This window comes from Lygodium microphyllum, chromosome 9 (genome assembly GCF_053477565.2).
Source record: "Lygodium microphyllum isolate KBCC chromosome 9, Lygodium_microphyllum_v1.1.10, whole genome shotgun sequence".
Taxonomy (NCBI): domain Eukaryota; kingdom Viridiplantae; phylum Streptophyta; class Polypodiopsida; order Schizaeales; family Lygodiaceae; genus Lygodium; species Lygodium microphyllum.
In genome coordinates, this window is record NC_141143.1 from 14422717 (window position 1) to 14443164 (window position 20448).

Sequence of the window (20448 nt, forward strand, 5' to 3'; positions counted from 1 at the left end):
TTTTTTGGACGACTACTAACTCTCCCTGAACTACTACGTCAATTTCGCTTGATATCCATGGATCCACGAGGTCGCAAAAATTCAAGAAGCCCATTTGAAGCAAGAGAAGCAAGATTTGCAGCGGCATATGGAGAAAATGATGCGGTAGGAATTGACAAAACCCCCATTACTACAAACTTGATAGAGGTAACATCTCATCAATTAGAAAAAAATTAATGTTTTATAATCTTATCGCTATATTTGACTTTAAATGATTATAAATGCATTTTAAAGAAAATGCATATAAACTTCCACTTAGGAAAATAGTCTAAGTAATATAATAATTAACTATTCAATGAAAAGACTCTTTCACTTGGAAAAGGAATATATGTCTATTATTAAGAAAATATTGTAATTATGGTTTATTTTGTGATATTTATTGTTCTTTCGTTAATGACACTTGTGATTATAATAACTGAAAAAAGGTAGACGATGTTAGGGAATGGAGTCTTTTATAATTTTTTCCTAAAGGTGACTATCTTTATTTCATTTTTCTAATGATAAACAGATGCATATAAGTTTTATAATAATTTATAGAAAATCATTTAGATAATATCATGAAATTATCAATGCATTAAAATAATAGAAAATTGTATAGGAAAATATATACTAGATGCGCATAAATTAGGTGCGTAGTAATATAATTTGATGTTTGAAAGATGAAAGAAAAATTGCACTTATGATTTTTTCAGTGCTTAGAATATAGTTATCAGAAAAACAATCAGCATTGCACTTAGGACATAGCTAAATGAAAATTGATCTTTCTAGATAACGTTGAAAGTTCGACAAATGGTCAGAGATCATCGATTAAACCATAGAATATAAGTAAAATAAAATAGAAATTATCTTCTTTCTGAAAATATATGCAATGTTAATATTAATGGTTATATTAGCGAGAGCGTCATTATCATGAGTTGACCCACGTATGAGTCAATAAGAAAACCTAATCTAAAATATCAAGAATGTTGAAGCAAAAACAACTATGAAATACTCGACAACCTTGAAACTATCAGTATCAGGAAATTAAATAAATATCGGAAGTCTATAAGACTTATTGGACATTGACAAGAATTTGTCGATATAAATTCTAATGTCTAAACAAACTTGGAAAAGCATTTGAAATGCTGCTAAGTGCGGGTTAGGACAGGGCAGCACATGAATTGCCTACCATAGATATTAATGCCCATATTATCTTTTAGGGGAAACATATCAAGTTTTCATAAGGATAAAATAGACTTTACATTCACGAAATAACTTGCAAATTCAAAAAAGAGAGTTGTAAGTAGGAAGCAAAACCTAAGAATAAGGTGGGACCTTAAAAGAGAAACCCTAGAACTGGGTGGGACTGATTCCTATGCTAAAAACACTTGCTACTATTTCTTTTTTTCATTTGTGCACGCATTGATGGTTACACAGGAAAGATTGATTGTGCTTGCAGTAGTTAGATTTGATTGTAAATATATAATTAGAATAATAAGAGGAAGGATCGCATTATGCCTCCCCCACGGCTAGACGCAAAACCTTGCTTCATAGGAAAATTTTTTATACCATCGTGAGGAGCTTTGGATCGGCCGTGATGGCGAGAGGTCACTCGGGTGGAATCCGTTAGGCAGGAGAAGGTAGGAGCGCTAGGGGGCTCTGGTGGTAAATCTCTTGATCATTCCTAGGAACTTGCATGACCCTCACGCGAATCAGGATGGGATCCTGGAATCCCTGGTACTAGTGAAGGGACGGAAACCTTGGAGGGTTTGTTTTCTTCTACGCAGACAAAAGTGATTTTTCGATGTACGGAGGTTTATCTTTTGCATAGGCAGAAGGAAAAAATAATTGTAAATAACTTTGCAAACTAATAAATAAATATGTTTTGCCAAAAGATTTTTTTTCTCTGTCTTTGTGTTGTGTCATAAAATTACGCAAAGGAACCTATGATAACAAGTTAATTAACAGAGCTGCTTTCATATATCGTAACTTAATGTGATAGGTAATTAGAAAACTAAAGAAAACCATTTGTGGGAAGCAGGTGGGCGAGATCCTTGACGGATCCATCCTACTACGGATGGGTGGTCTCGGTAAGCTGGGAGCTTCTCTCAAGAGATTGAAGGAAACATTAATTAGCAAAAATTAGGTAGATCTGAGTGTTGACTTACATAAGGTCAAGTCTTAAAACCTTGATTAGTAATTATCTTAGGGGAAAGGTGCGGCGGCTGTGCCAAAACTCGGTTAAGGTTCCCTAAATCCTAACTAGTTATTGGAAAAAAACATTGCACTCCATGAACCAAGGGTAACTACGATTGCTCCACTCGGACAAGAAGCCCTTGTTAGACACCTCCGATGGAGCTAGCTGATGCATTAAGACCTCAATTATCAAATTAGGACCTCGAGCTTGTAGGTTGATCATCGTGGGGAGGATGGGCATCTCCGTTACGGGGTGGACTCAGGGAAACCTAGACAATAGACCCTGTGCATTCTTGCAAGTGCTAGGTGAAGCCGTCTAGGATAGTTCCCCGATGGACCAGTAAAAGATGCTACTAGGGAATTGTTAGGTAGGCATGTGACACGTGGTATCAAGGCATAATTGAAATTAAAAATATCTTATGGTTTTTTAAGACTAACTGTTCTAAGTAATAATCAATCAGTTGATTGTTAAGGGATAAACTTTGGCATAATAATGATGCCTCAAACCAGTTTCTCATTTTTCGAGCAATGTATACATCTACGCTCAACTTCATGGATGACAAGTGGAGAAGAAAGATGATGAGAATACTCGATCGCCTATATGAACCATCCCCCGTGAATCGCAAAAGAAGATGGCTCTGGGATGAGCATTATTGTTACATCGAGGTCTTCAACATGCAGAATAATCTAAAATGCCTTGAATGGATGGAAAATTTAAAAGTATTTGAGGCCTTTATCTTTTATCTGTCCAGAAGGAATCCACTTATGATTACCAATGGTTGGTAGATACTTCTAGGCTGTTATGTCTATGACAAGGTAGTGAAGGTAATCCCAACCGACATGATTATAATCCAAGGATGTCACAAGTATCGAGACTACCATATCCATGGTTTTCCAGATTTGCCATTTCCACATTATAGACTTCTGGACATAGACATCAATTGGCCTACTTTCTTCTACATGAATGTAACTAATATCCATCCCTAAAAAAGAAAGATATAATGATATCCTGCTTTGGAAATTGTACATAACATCTAGCATAGCCTATCAATGTGGATGTATCTCTACTTGTAAACATCTGCCATTTGTAAATATCCCTTGTAAACATCATAGCATATGGCTGCTAATTATAAAAGATAACAGTGACTAGATTTTGTAAAAATATTGTGCTCTTTGGCCCATCATTGTTTTACAAAACTAATAAGATATGTTAATGTGGAAACGAAGATGAAAAGTTTAAAGCACTAAACTAATTTGTGAAACTTATGATAACCCAGGGTAATACAACTATCGCTAGTCTGACTGAAATTCAGGAGAAGAAGTATCTCCTTAAGCAGGTTAAGCCACCGCGGAATTCGATGGCAAGGGCAAAGACATTGAAGCTGAGGTAGAGATTTGGATTGAGACCATGGAGGACTACTTTACTACCATGGGAACTACCCTTGCTAATCAAGCTATGATCCCCAAGTTGAAACTGACCGGTGAGGCACGCCTGTGGTGGAAATAGTGGTTTAAAGACCAGGGACTTGCTGAGACAGCCATTACCTAGGAAAAGTTGAAAGAAGATGTGCGTGGTCAATATTTGCCACCAGCTTATCGCACACTAAAAATGAATGAGTTCTTTAACTTAAGATAGCTGGGAATGAGCCTCTAGAGGCATATTACTCAAAGTTTATCTCACTACTTAAATATGCACCTTCCATGACTATTTCTCAACAGGTGTCTAAGTTTTGTCATGGATTGGATGCTCCTCTAAACACATGCCTTGAATCTATGTGCCCAACTAATCTGCAACATGCTTTGATTCACGCAACACCTCTTATTCAGGAGATTCAGTCATAGACAAGGAATAATAGGCTCTGGAATCAAAACAAAGGGACTTCATGGGGCTATGTTAAAGCGAGCCCAAGGTCAGTGTCCACTTGGTCAAGGAAAGAGGGCCAAAACAAATGCAATCGGGAACTGCATACCTATAGGAAGTAGTTCAGGAGTACCTAGGTGTTTCCACTGTAATTAGCCATGCCTCACGTAATTCTTAAAGATCTTGAAGAAGAGGGAAACCCAACTATGGAAGCCGATATGGAGAGGGCATTAGTTCATGCCACCCTCCATATGAAAGGCCCAAATTGCCAATTTTCAGTGATTCAAACACTTGCAGAATATGAGGGTAAGTCCTTTGAAATTCTGATTGACTGTGGAAGCACACACTCTTTCATGTCACCAAAGTGTGCCAAGAAATTAGGTATAGATACAATAACTACATCTAGTTTATTTGTGGAATTTGCTAATGGAAAAGAAATCCTGTCTACTCAGCAAATATGCGAAGTGACATTTAGCCTAGGAAGAAATCTCTCTAAAATGGGATTTAGGATCATGAATTTAGGGGCCTAATCCCCAATGATGCACATATTGAGTGCAAAAAAGGCCAGGCGAATTTTCAAAACCTAAAGAGGGAAATAATGATGACCCAAGGTGAGGCAGGAAAACCCAAGGTTCAACTAGCCAAATCATCTCACATAATAAAAGGTTAAAAAAAATGATTACTTGTGTATCTCATAAAATTAAATAAGGTCGAGTAGAATAAACAAGACGAGGGAGAGCCATATTGGCTGAAGGAATATGATGACATCTTTCCAAAAGAGCTAATTGAATTACCACCTCAAAGAGAAGTTGATCAGGAGATCAGACTCTAGGAGTTGCTCCAATCGCTAAGAGTCCGTATAAAATATCTATCCCTGAAGCAATTGAGCTGAAAGAGCAACTCAAGCAAATACTGGATCAAGGATACATCAGACCCAGTAATTTTCCATGGGGAGCCCGAGTATTGTTTCAAAACAAAAAGGATGGAACTCTCCACCTTTGCGTTGATTACCGAGGTCTAAACCAGGTAACAATCAAGAATAAATATATGATCCCAGGAATAGACGGGCTACTTGATAGGCTGCTGCAAGGGGTGAGATTTTTTTCCAAGATGGAGCTCCGATCTGGCTAATACCAAATAAGGATCAAGAAAGAAGATACCCCCAAAACTGCCTTCAATACTAGATATAGTCATTTTGAATTTCTTGTAATGTATTTTGGTCTAACTAATGCCCCTGGTACATTTAATAGATTCATGCAAGACATTTTTTGACCTTATCTTGATGAGTTTTTCCTAGTCTTCTTTGATGATATCCTAACATACTCCAAGAGAGACAAAGACCATGAGCTACAATTGCGCATTGTGCTGGACACAATGAGGATGCACAAGCTCTATGCAAAGAAAAAGAAGTGTGCCTTTTTCAAAAGACAAATGGAATATCTCAGATTCATAGTATGTGCTGAAGGAATCTTTGTAGATCCAGCCAAAGTTAGAGATGTTCAAGAGTGGCAACTTCCAATGATAGCTAAGGAAGTGAGAAGTTTCTTAGGGCTGACTGGATGGTATAGAATTTTCATAAAAAATTACGCCCTAATAGCTGCATCTCTCATTGATTTGTTGAAAAAGCAAATTATTATTGTGTGGACGCCCATTGAGCAAGCTAGTTTTAAGCAGCTCAAGAAAATTTTGGTAATAGCACCCATTTTAAAGATATCTCACCTAAGTCAAGAGTTTGAAGTCATAACAGACACAAGTTCTCTTGCACTAGGTTGTGTGCTTACGCAGTAAGGTCATCCAATAGCCTATTCCTCAAGGAAATTGAAAATCCATGAGAGGAATTACGCCACCCATGATTTGGAGCTATCAGCTGTGATCCATGCTCTCAAATTGTGGTGATACTATCTACTTGGAAGCAAGTTTACTTTGGTCACTGACCACAAAAGTCTCAAATGGATCTTTAATCAATCAGACCTCAACATTTGATTTTGAAATCAAGTTCAGACATGGGAAAGAGAATGTGATTGTTGATTCATTAAGTCGTAAAGATTTTTTAAATGCACTTATAATGAAAGAGCCATCTAAAGGAGGGACTTTAGCTACCATGATATCGATGCCTAGCAATCCAGTCATTGAGCTAGCCATATAAGAGGTAGAAAAGGATCCTAAGTATCAACTAATGCTTAGAGAAATCCTAGTTAAGGACATTGATCCTTAGCTCAGATTCAAATACCAAAATTTCACTATTGATGATGGACTTGTCTATTTTAAGACAAGGCTCTGCATTCCCCTCAGTCAAGTGCTGAAAAAGAAGATATTATGGAAAGCCCATGACTCCCCATTCTTAGGACACCCTGGCTATGAAAAAACTCTTAATGCAGTTAGGAAAAGTTACTATTCGAAAAGATTGAAGTATGATGTACTTAGATATGTTATTGAATGCCTAAGTTTCCAGTGGGTGAAAGCTGAGCGTGTCAAAATGCTAGGCAAGCCACTTGACATTCCACAGATGAAATGGGAGTTCATTAATATGGATTTCGTAGTTGGCTTACCTTCTATTCAAGGAGAGTATAATTCAATCATGGTGATTGTGGATATATTGAAAAAGGTCACTCATCTTATCCCAGTCAAGACCAACTACAAAGTTTCAGATATTGCACGATTTTTTGTGAAGGAAATCATTTGGCTTCATGGATTGCCTAAACGGATCGTTAGTGACCACAACTCTTTGTTTACATCACATTTCTGGAGAATCCTATTTGAAACAATTGGAATCCATCTTTGCTTTAGCACAACTTACCATCCCCAAATTGATGGTCAAATAGAGCTGATTAATCAGGTCATTGAAGATATACTGAGAGCTTACTGTTCCAGAGAACCGACAAGGTGGATACAATATTTGCCCTTAGTAGAATTTTCCTACAATGCGTCATATCACCAGGGTATTCAAATGACTCCATTTCAAGCATTGTATGGGCAAGATTGTTTGACGCCATTGAATTTCTCTGATCCAACCCTAAAGGTTGAGGCTTCTAAGAGAATGCTAAAAGACATGGATGATCAAGTCAAAACTATCAGACAAGACATCCAAGCTGCCAAAGATCGCTAGAAAGCTTATGTTGATCTAGGATGGCAAGAGCGTATCTTCCCAGAGGAAGAAATGGTTTTCATCCATGTATACCCAAAGAAAAGTTCTTTGTCATTGGGAAAGTTCAAAAAGTTGAGTCCAAGGTATTGTGGACCATACAAGGTTCTAAAATGCCTAGGAGCTAATGCCTATAAACTGCAACTTCTTGATCATGTGAAAGTCCACAATGTACTTCATGCTAGTCTTCTGAAAGCTTATGTGGCAAATCAAGATCATATTCTTGATGACCAGCAAATTGTAATGCCTAGTCAAGGAGCCCTTGAACTCCAGCCTGATAAGATTCTACATGCAAAAGAGAAACCTCTGAGAAACAGAACCATTAGAGAGTATCTTATCCAGTGGAAAGACTATCCTCAGGAGGATGCCACTTGGATAGAAGTGACAGCTCTAGAAAAACAATTTTCCCAGTTCTTTTCGAGATGAGGACATCTTGATTCCTCTAAGGAGGATAGGATGTAATATTCCTGCCATAACACTTCATATCAAGAAACAAATTTGGGCTTGAAATGTTTTAAAAATTACTCGTTGAGTTATCGTATAAGTGACCGCACGTAATATCGAGTCTCACCTTAAATCAATTCTGCAATCCGACACGAGAAGATGCCTCAATGAACCCAGCCAACAAGAAGCAAAGAGGCCTCATAAATAATATTATGACGGCTTGATCATAATATTTCCCACATTATATTTGATTTATCATTTTCGATTACATTTAATGCATTAAAGATCGCATTGATTTCGTGACGGCAAGAAAAATCGCAAAAGCCGTAATCGGTAGACAAAGAACGGGTAAGAAGGAGTATGATATTGAGTAAGTGAAGTATCAAAGAGTATGGCATGACTTTATAAACTAGATAAGACATGAGGTAACTTGGGCAAAAACCACCATATGAATTCGTTTCAAAGAAAAAAAAAGCATTTTTGAAAAATATGTCAAAAATCATGACTTTTTGACGCTTGGAGGGAGAGAAAGCATTTTAAAATCATCCCCATGCCACCATCCAATATGTAGGCAATCAAAAAGTATTTTTAATAAAGCTTACTTAGCTCTTGACAAGTAGCCAAAAGAACGAGTCTGCATGCTCCCCCTCATGACTATAAATACACCCCCTCTCCTTCACAAAGAAAGCAAGAAGGATGACCTCCTGATGATGGAAAAATTTCTCTACATCTCTTTTCCATTCTAGCTTGAGCCTTGAAGGAGGAAAATACCCCTCTTCTACCTCATTTCCATTTTCTCTACCCCTTGTTACACCTTCCTTCCATACAACCAAATCGCTAAGCAAAATGCTAGCAAGACCACCAACTCTCCCTAAACTACCACGTTAATTTCACTTGACATCCATGGCTCCACAAGGTCGCAAAAATTCAAGAAGCCCATTTGAAGCAAGAGAAGCAAGAAACACGGCGGATGGAGAAAATGATGCAGTAGGAATTGACGAAATCCCCGTTACTACAAACTTGATAGAGGTAACATCTCGTTCATTTGGAAAAAATTAATATTTTATAAGCTTATTGCTATATTTAGCTTTAAATGATTATAAACGCATTTTAAAGAAAATGCATATGAACTACCACTTAGGAAAATAGCCTAAGTAATATAATAACTAACTATTCAGTGAAAAGACTCTTTCACTTGGAAAATGAATATATGCCTATTATTAAGAAAATATCGTAATTATGGTTTATTTTGTGATATTTATTGTTGTTTCGTTAATGACACATGTGATTATAATACTGAAAAAAGGTAGATGATGTTAGGGAATAGAATATTTTTTCATTTTTTTTTCTGAAAGTGACTATCCCTATTTCATTTTAATAATAATAAATAGATGCATATGAGTTTTGTAATAATTTATAGAAAATCATTTAGATAGTATCATAAAATAATCAATGCATTAAATCAACAGAAAATTGTATAAACACAATATTAGTGAGCTTGGGAATCTCCCAATTCCCATTTTTTGAATACTAAAAAGATGGCTTCTGGATAGCATGTCTATAGGTTTATCAAAACCATAAGATGTGACTTATCATTGGAAAGCGCTTGAAAAATGGAATCTATTGAGCTATAGAGCACTCAATTTGGAGTTATAGTGTTCAAGTTATGACAAATCCAAAGATTTGACCATGTGTCCCAAACTTATGGGAAATTCCCATATTCCCCAATATGGTGTTGTAGGAAAATATATACTAGACGGCATAAATTAGGTGTGTAATAATATCATTCGATGTCTAAAAGATGAAAGAAAAATTTCACTTATGATTTTTACATTGCTTAGAATATAGTTTTCAGAAAAACAATCAGCATTGCACTTATGGCATTGCTAAATAAAAATTGATCTTTTTAGATAATGCTGAAAGTTTGACAAATGGTCAGAGATCGTTGATTAAACCATAGAATATGAGTAGAATAAAATAAAAATTATTTTCTTGCTGAAAACACATGTAATGTTAATATTAATGGTTATATTAGCGAGAACGTCAATATCATGAGTTGACCCACGTATGAGTCAACAAGAAAATCTAACCTAAAAAATCAAGAATGTTGAAGCAAAAACAACTATAAAATACTCGACAACCTTGAAACTTGGAAAATCATTTGAAATCTTGTTAAATGCAAGTTAGGGTAGGGCAATGCATTAATTGCTTGCCACAGATATAAATGTCCATATTATCTTTTAGGGTGAAAATACCAAGTTTTCATAAGGATAAAATAGACTTCAGATTCCGGAAATAACTTGGGGATCCAAAAAAAAGAGTTGCAAGTAGAAAGGGAAACCCTAAGAATAAGGTTGGACCTTAAAAGAGAAACCCTAGAATTGGGTGGGGCTGCTTCCTATGCTAAAAACACTTGCTACTATTTCTTTTTTTTATTTGTGCATACATTGATGGTTGCAAAAGAAAGATTGATTGTGCTTGCAATAGTTAGATCTGATTGTAAATATATAATCAGGATAATAAGAGGAAAGATCCGTTATGCCTCCCCCACGGCTAGACACGAAACCCTGCTCCAAGGGGGATTGTTTTATACTGTCGCGAGGAGCTTTAGACCGGCCCTGATAGCGAGAGGTTGCTCAGTGAGGAATCCACTAGGTAGGAGGAGGCGGGAGTGCCAGGGGGGGCTTTGGCCGTAAATCTCTTGATCGCTTCTAGGAACTGCCTGACCCTCACGCGAATCAGGATATGATCCTGGAGTCCCTGGTACTAGTGAAGGGACGGAAATCTTGGAGGGTTTGTTTTCTTCTGCACAGGCAGAAGGGATTTTTCGGTGAACAAAGGTTTATCTTTTGCATGAGTAAAAGAGGAAAATCATTGTAAATAACTTTGCAAACTAATACATAAGGCCAAAAGATTGTTTTTCTTTGTCTTTGTGTTGTGTTGTAAAATTACGCGAAGAAACCTATGATAACAAGTTAATTAACAAAGGTGCTTTCATATGTCATAGCCTAATGTGATAGATAATTAGAAAACTAAAGAGAACCATTTTTGGGAAGCAAGTGGACGAGATCCTTGACAGATTCGTCCTACTATGGATGGGTAGCACACCTTTATCTACCTTTTTAGATGCATATCCCATTATGTGGTGCAATTGAGGCTATTCATGATGCCATGAAGTCCCAATGCAAGTCTCCCCTAAGTTATCCATGCGATGCAAGGTCCCTATTCATAGAAATCCCTTCCAGTACATTTATGCAACTCAAAAGGCATGACTTAATTACTCAAATGCGAGTGTAGATGCATTCATTGAAAATGCAAGTTAATTCTCTACGATGGTCTATGGAGTACAATTGACCTAGATGGAATATTTATGTACCCCAAAAATCTACGATGCATATGTGAAAGTTAGATCCTATTACTTGACTTGTTTTTTCTATACCCGTAGATACTCAATCTATTTTTGACATCTCATGATTATTTAACCCTTTTTGGCTACCTTTCAAAATATGCAAATTACCCGATGCGAGGCATGAATTTTTTTCTAATGCCTATGCTTAAATGTTTGATTTCAATTTTTTAAACATGGTAGTGGTACCTCGTTTTTGAGAGTTGAGTTAGCATTTTTGCTTGATAAATTGTTCATGTTGATAGTGACATCTTTTCTCAACCCTTCTCCCGTAATCGCGGCTTTTCCAATTACCTAGGAGAGCTTATGCTTTGGGGCCATTTTGGAGTTGGAAGTGACCTTCACTTCCTTTGAAGGACTCCTTGTTGGTGCCGGGGTTCCCTGCGCTCGCCTTGACTCTCGCTGTCTCTGGAGGTAGTCGATGGAGTGGCTACAGGACTTGCAGTGAGGAGAAGCAGTACTCGGGCCCTTGCCCAAAAGGGAGTTACTCTTGAACCACTGCTCTCCCTCTCTCGCCCTTCTTTACCCAATACTTCCCTTCCCTCTCCTCTATCTTTGATTCTCTCCTTCAGTACCTCCCCCTCTCCTTCTCTTTCTCAAAATTTTGGTGACAAAAAGGGTTGGGGAAAAAGAGGAATAATGGTCTCCTGAAGGAAAATGGGAGGAAAAAGAGTTATAATGGAGGGGGGTGTTGGTTATGAGAGGTGAAAGAAGAGGATTATCCCCCTTATCAAGGGGGGGCGGATTTTTATAGAAAGGGGGAGGAGGGTATTATAGGGACGGGGTGTGACATGAGGCCCCCTTCCTCTTTCTCCGTTCAGATGGCCCGAATGGCCTTTCCACCATATAGTCGTTAGTTTAGTTTGGCTCCCTCCCTCATCTTGTACTTCGACTTCTCCTCTCCTTGTCGACATGTGCAGTTGAACTCCCTCTCCCTCCACCACCCAGATGTCGTTGACAAGGAGAGTTGATGGATTTTTTTTTGTTTTATTTTATTTAAAAAAACAAGGGGGATTAACGGTGACGGTAGCGTAAGATACGAGAAAGGGGGGTGTCGATATCATGGCGGTGAGCGATAGTGGCTTGTTACATCCTTTCCCGCTTAAGGAATCGAGATGTCCTCATCTCAAAAGGAATTGGGGGTATTGTTGGTTGAGAGTAGTCTCATCAATCCATGTGGCATCTTCTTTTGGATAGTCCTTCCACTGGATGAGGTACTCTTTGAGGGTTCTACTCCTCAATCTCTTTTCCTGAATGTCTAGGATTCTATAGGACTCCTTGGCTTGGCCTTACAACTTGTTGATCATTGAGTACATGACTAGGATTGGATACATATTTCTTTAGTAGGCTAACATGGAATACATTGTGAACCCTTACATTCTCAGGGAGTTGGAGTTTGTAAGCATTGGGCCCTAGAAACTTGAGGATTGTGTAGGGTCTGCAATATCTTAGACTTAGTTTCTTGAACTCTCCCAGTGATAAGGAACTCTTCTTGGGTCGTATACCAATGAAGACCATATCTCCTTCTTTGAAGAGTCGCTCTTGTCTATTTAGATCGGCATAGGCTTTTTGCCTATCCTTGGTGGCTCTAATATCTTGTCTGATGGCCTTGACCTGCTCACCCATCTCCTCAAGTATTTCTATGGAAGCTTCTACTCGTAGGATCTGAAAAATTCAATGGAGTACGACAATCATGCCCATACAATGCTTGAAAAGGTGTCATATCTAGGATGGCCTGAAAAGGGGGAATCATGTGCTTCCCAAAGTATTCTTTGTTTGAATTTCCTACTTGAGGGTATGCACAATCTTGTCCTAAAATAGACAAGGCCCTCATTGACAGAAAATTCTTAATATTTGACCTTAAGTTTGGGGTTTTGGTCCTTTTTCGAAATCTCCTTCATCGTCTTCAGATATTCTGGGTCATGACTAGCTTCCTCCTTTGCTAAATCAAGGATAGGGTTACTAGGCATTGATACCATAGTTGCCAATGATTCTGCCATCGAGGGTTCCTCCATAATAAGAGAGTTGATTGCAATTTAAGACATCAGCAACTACATTCTCCTTGCTAGGTAGATACCATCGAACATCGTTGCCTCATATTGAGGTCGGTCTGGGTGAATATCCATTTAATGCTCTTATGGTCTGTGACCAAGGAGAATTTGTTGCCAAGCAGATAGTGTTGCCAAAGCTTGAGTGCATGAATCACTACTAATAGCTCTAGGTCATGGGTAGCATAATTCCTTTCATGTGTCTTTAGCTTCCTCGAAGAATATGCTATAGGATGACCTCCTTGCATTAGTACACATCATAGTGCAAGTGAACTAGCATCCATGGCAACTTCAAATTCCTTGCTCAAGTCAGGGAGCTTTAGAATCGGTGCTGTCACTAGGCCATGCTTGAGCTGATCCAACCTTGATTGTTCAGTGGGTGTCCATGCTATGGAAACTTACTTCTTCAGCAAATTTGTAAGGGGTGATGCAATTAAGGCATAGTCCTTAATGAAGATCATGTACCAACCTGTTAATCCAAGAAAGCTATGCACTTATTTAACAATAGTTGGTGGAGGCCACTCTCGGACATCCTTGATCTTTGAACACAATTTTAGTGAATTTGGAAATCTCCCAATTTCCATTTTTTGAATACTAAAAAGGTGGCACCCAGATAACATGCCCATTAGTTTCTCAAAACCATATGATGTGACCTATCATTGGAAAGTGCTTGAAAAATGGAATCTATTGAGTTATAGAGCGCTCAATTTGGAGTTATAGTATTAAAGTTATAAAAAATCCAAAGATTTGACCACATGTCCCAAACTTACGGGAAATTCCCATATTCCCCAATATGGTGTTTTTGTAGGATCTACAGAGATTCCCTCATTTGACACAATAAATCTAAGGTATTCAATCTGCCTAGTTCTCATGGTCTCAAGGACGATGCAAACTTGAGATTCGTGGTACCCCTCTTCCTTGGAATAAACCAAGGTATCATCAAAGAATACAAGCACAAAATCATCAAGATATGGTCTAAAAATGTCCTACAAGATGGCAGGGGCATTAGTCAATCCGAAAGACATTATTGTGAATTCGAAATGACCATATCTTGTGTTGAATGCCATCTTAGGAATATCTTCTTCTTTGACGCGGATCTAGTAGTATCCTGACCTTAAATTGATCTTAGAGAAGATTTTTGCTCCCTGCAATTGATCAAGTAACTTGTGTTAGAATATCAAGCTCGTACATGTGTGTTTGACCGACATGAGCTGGACATAGCTAGTCTGGCTAGATCAGTTAGGTGTATTAAATAAGTCGGTGTTACTTCTAGTGTGAATGGTCTTTATGACCTTAGGATGTATATGCACTATGTGTGTGCTAAATGAATAAGAAAAAGAATAGAGAGTGTAAGCATGTTGCTTCACTCCGTGTTGCTCTCCTTCCTGCTTCCATGAAATCTAACATGGTATCAGAGCCATGAATCGGCAAAGACTGGGTGCCTGGGAGTGTGGCATTGGACTTGCAGGAGCTGAAGTCAGAGGAAAGGTCATTCTTCTTCAAACAGGCTGAAGCCATTGAACAATGGAAGGTATGCAGTGTATGGTTGTATGCTCAATGTTCAAAGGCATTATCAAAGGCTTTTTTGTAGCCTTGAGAGGGATGTGTTGAGCACCTTGGAGTGCTTCATTGTCATGGTTAACAAGATCGTGAGCTGTGCTGCCCCCCCTGCTAGTCTGCGCTGTTGCGCCAGGTCCATATTCATGTCCTCCAGCTTTAAAATGAGGCATTAAGCATCTTGTACATGCTCTATGAAGTGTATGCTGACCCTAGGGTGTGACCTTGAAGGCCTGACATGTCAATGGAAGCTTGGGTGATGAGGCATGGACTGTTATGCAGGTATACATGTCTGAAACTGAATGTACACTGCTGAATACAGTGTTTTACATCACTGTTTTGATCCTGAAGAGCACTTGAAGCTTCCTAATATGCTGGGAAGATTGCATTGCAGACAACACAAGTCAAGAAGTCATATGTACTTGATGTGAAGTACTTGAGCTGAGTTTTCTCATTAAAATATTCAGATCTGAGAACTGTTTCACTACTGAAAACTGTCATATACTATCAGTGACAAGCGTTGGATACTACTGATGCAATACAGGTCATTTTTAGATCTCTATCACCTATGAGAGCTGTCATATACATGCTGGATGTATGGAGGCTTGAAACATGCAATGAGCATCATTGAAAACTGAAGTCTGGAGCTGAAGTAAATGCAGACATATTGTCTTGGTCAAGTACAAATGGCATTCGTAGGCAGCTCACCTGCCGCTACACTCCGCAGCAAAACGGAGTAGCTGAAAGGAAGAATAGAATTCTGATGGAAGCTGCTAGGGCTATGATGAATGAAAAGCATATGCCACTTTACTATTGGGCAGAGGCTGTTATGACAGCTGTATATATTTTGAACAGGACTCCCACTGCAGGTATTCATGAGATGACACCGTTTGAGAAGTTGTATGGCTATAAGCCAGATGTAAGTCACATGAAAGTCTTTGGCTGTCTTGCTTATGTGCATATTCCAGATGAGAAAATGAAGAAGTTGGATACCAAAGCACATAAGTGTGTTTTCATTGGATATTCGCAGGAGAAGAAGGCATACAAATGCTATGATCCCTCTACCAGGGAGACTTTGGTAAGCAGGGATGTTATCTTTGATGAGATGGGTTCTTGGTATGTATCACCAGTTGCAGTGCCATCTGATATGCCTTCCACTCATGTCTCTACGGTTGATTTGCAGCAGAGCACTGCTATGACAGGACCTATCAGTCAGATAGTATCCCCATGGATAGGGAGATTGAGGAGCTCACCGTCCACTGACACGGGTATATCAGTGAGGGGGAGACATGATGTCTTGGACATCAAAGGAAAAGAGAAAGTTATTGAGGATGCATCTGGTATGATGACACCTGGTAGAATGACTTCGGGCTATGAGTCTAGTGATACTTTAGATAGCGAACTTGGTATTCCGACTATCTATACGCCTGGCACAAGGCAGAACAGGTACATTCCGCCTCATGAGAGAGGTGAATCGAGTAGTGCACCACAGCTTAGACGCTCGCAGAGGGTCAGATACCCTGTTGACAGGTTGACATACAGTGGCTACTCTGCAAAGCATTATGCATACATGACAAAAGTGATGGAGGTCAAAGAACCAAGTACATATGCTGAAGCAGTGAAAGATGAGAATTGGTGTGTAGCCATGGATGAAGAAATGAATGCCTTGGCTGAGAATAAAACATGGGATTTAGTACCACTGCCTGAAGGGAAAAAGACCATTGGCTGCAAATGGGTCTACAAAATCAAATGCAAGTCAGATGGCAGTGTGGAGAGATACAAAGCCAAGCTGGTTGCAAAGGGGTATGCCCAACAGTATGGACTTGATTATGAGGAAACATTCAGTCCTGTTGCCAAGATGGCAACTATACGCACTGTGATTGCCTTGGTTGCTACTAAAGGCTGGAAATTGTAGCAGATGGATGTTAAGAATGCATTTCTTAATGGTGACCTAGTAGAGGATGTCTATATGGTTCAGCCGGAAGGGTATGAGCACCCTGATTTTTAGCATTATGTATGCAGGCTGAAAAAGGCATTATACGGGCTGAAACAGGCTCCGAGAGCTTGGCATGCTAGGATCAGTAACTACTTGTAGAGATTGGGTTTTGCTGTTGGTAGGGCTGATCATAGCCTATTTACAAAGAAGATGGAAAGTGGTTTAGTAGTGCTAGTCATATATGTTGATGATTTGATAATCACTGGTGATGATGACTTGGGCATACAACATGCAATGAAGATGATGAAATCTGAATTTGACATGAAAGACCTGGGAGAACTGAAGTATTTCTTAGGCATTGAGGTAATTCCAGCTGACAATGGGTTATGGCTGATGCAGAAGCACTATGCCATAGAGATGCTAAAGAAGTATGGCATGGCTGAATGCAAACCGCTGGATACACCTCTTGATCAGAATGTCAAGCTAGACATGAACACTGGGGCTGAAGTAGAGGATGTGACTATGTACAGGCAGATGGTTGGCAGCTTGATTTACTTGACCATCACTAGGCCTGACTTGAGCTATGGTGTAGGGCTCATAAGCCAGTTTATGCAGAAGCCTAGAAAGCCACACTTGGATGCAGTTAGACGCATTATGAGATATGTTAAGTCCACTGTAGAGTATGGGCTGTTCTATGTCAGAGATAAGCCCTTGATATTGACTGGATACACGGATGCAGATTGGGCAGGTTGCTCATATGATCGTAGATCTACGAGTGGATATGCATTTGGATTTGGTAGCGGCATGATTAGCTGGAGCAGCAAGAAGCAGCCTACGGTTGCTTTGTCAAGTATTGAGGCAGAGTACAGGGGTGCTGCATTGGCAGCATGCGAGATTTCATGGCTGCTCAAGCTTATGGCTAATTTGGACATACAGGTAGATGCTCCAGTGAAGTTACTATGTGACAATCTAAGTAGTGTACTCCTGGCTATGAATCCAGTCTATCATGCCAGGACGAAACACATTGAGGTACACTACCATTTCATCAGAGAGATGGTTCTTGCAGGACGAGTTGATCTTATGCATGTGAAGACTGATGAATAGGTAGCGGATATCTTTACCAAGTCCTTGGGTAAAGATAAGTTTTGTGGTTTTAGACAGCTGCTTGGAGTACATATGCTATCTTGAGCTTGAGGGGGAGTGTTAGAATATCAAGCTCGTACATGTGTGTTTGACCGACATGAGCTGGACACAACTAGTCTGGCTAGATCAGTTAGGTGTATTAAATAAGTCAGTGTTACTTCTAGTGTGAATGGTCTTTATGACCTTAGGTTGTATATGCACTATGTGTGTGCTAAATGAATAAGAAAAAGAATAGAGAGTGTAAGCATGTTGCTTCACTCCGTGTTGCTCTCCTTCCTGCTTCCATGAAATCTAACAACTTGTCTATCCTTGGGATAGGATATTTATTTTTTATGGTTACTTGGTTTAGGCCTCTATAATCGATGCAAAGGCAAAGTGTACCATCCTTCTTCTTTTGGAATAGGACTGGAGCTCCCCAAGGAGAACTGCTGGGCCGTATATATCTTTGGTCCAATAGCTGTTTGAGTTGTTCCTTTAACTCAATAGCTTCAGGAATGGACAACTTGTAGGGCCTTTTTGCGACTGGTGTAGCTCCTGGTGTTAGCTTAATTTCATGATTCCTTCCCTTGGTGGTGGTAATTCAGTCAATTCTTCTAGAAGCACATCCATATACTCTTTTAGCGAAGATGGTTCTTCATTGGTGTCCTCTACCTATTCTAGTTTGTTTAGCTTGATCAGGTAGACGGGTAATCCTTTCCTTATCTCTTGAACCATTCGCATTGCCTTGCTAGCAGGATTTTTGGTTTACCTAATTCTCCCTGTGTTGTCACCTGCTCACATTCATTGTCAAACTTATCCTTTTCCACAATGAATGTGAGCATCATTAGGGATTAGCCAATCCATCCTGAGTAGGCACTCATAGACTCCTAGACTCATTACCTGAATTTAACATAAGTGTGCTCGTTTTCGAGTAGGATTTTCACCTTAGCAATTTGTCTAGTGCAAGTGATTTCTCGCCCATTTACTAGTTCAACAAGCAGGATAGGTGCCGCTACACTGGCTATTCCTAACCTTCTTGCACAAGCTGGTGAAATGAAGGAATGAGTGCTGCCACAATCAATTAGGGTTTTGAACTTATCACAGAGAGAACTAGAGAGAGAGAAGGAGGAGAAAGAAGACATCAGAAAAGAGAGAAAGACTACAGGAAGAGAGAGAAAGATAGTGATGAGGAGAGAGAAAGACTAGATTTGGAAAGAGAAAGAAAGAAAAGAGAGAGAAGCCATGGAAGTTGTGAGAAAGATGGGAGAGAAGGACAGTAATTGTATTAATGTGTCAAAAGATGTGAAAAATTACATGTGCTCCCCTTTTATACCAATGCCAGTGTGACATGGCATAATATCAATATTATTATTTACACTAAATCCTTATTCCTAGCTTCTTATAATCCTTCCCTTCCCAAAAGTTTTTGTCCTTAAAAACAACTTGAAAGACTAGAGAAGGATGGATAGAATAGCGTATTACTCTATTTTTTCAGCTTTACAAGAAAATGAATGAAGAATGACCAATATACAAACTAAAATTGAAGAACAAGAGTAGGCCTCAACTATATACATGATTTGGAATACTTCAAAAGTATATGGAACCACAAAATCTTCAAGAGATAATCTCAAAATGAATTAGATAGCTTGCTATGTAAACAGTCCCTACTGGACCAAATCTGCCATAACTTTTAGTAAAAGTGTCCAAATGAGGCATGCCATATATCAAAACGAAGCTCTTGAAAAGTACTCTAAGTCCAAGTAGATAGATTAATTCTAAAAATTAGGCACGATAAAAATTGTTCTAAAACAACGTGCTGTACTGATCTTGTCTGCACCATAACTAGCTCCATAATCAATACACTTCAGCCACTAACGTATCCCTTAAGAAAGGAAACTCATCCAATATGGAATCAGGCCTCCAAGAAGCTTCCTCAAGTGGTAATCATCTCCATTTGATCAAATATTCCATGATAGAATGAGATCGAAGCTTCTTCTCACGCTGACCTATAATAACCTCTAGGATGTACTAAATAAGGTCTTTTTCATCAATAGGTGGTAGCTCATCAATTATATCCACTAGATCACCATAAAAAGGCTTGCGTTGACTAACATGAAAGACATTGTGAATCTTTATAGAAGAGGGAAGCTCTAATCTTTATGCCAAGTCTCCAATGCACTTAAGGATCCGGTAGGGCCCATAAAACCTGTGAGCAAGCTTATTACTAGCTCCATCTTTTAATGTAGAGTACCTAGACTTGGGCACCTTCAGTATGTAAGACTAACTCTCCTTCTTGTAACTCTAAAGGCCGCTTCTTCTCATAAGCATACATCTTCATTTGGTCTTGAGCTTTCCTAAGATTCATCTTGCATTACTGAAGAAGGGTTTGCATTCTTTCTAACTCTTCCTTCCCATGAGGATTGATCTTTTCATTAAAGATGCCTGTGGGTAAGGGCACCTTGTAACCATATAGAGCCTCAAAGGGTGAAACTCCAATAATAGCGTGGGTAGAGTTTTTATAAGCAAACTTAGCCAAGTGTAACCAAGAATCCCATGAAGTTTGGACATCATAGCAGAAATAACGAAGATAAGTCTCCAACCATTTATCAACTTTTTCTATCTATCCATCAGTTTGTGGATGATAGACCATAGATGGAGTCAATTTAGTGCCCATAGATGTAAATACCACTTGCCAAAAGTTACTCATAAACTTTGAGT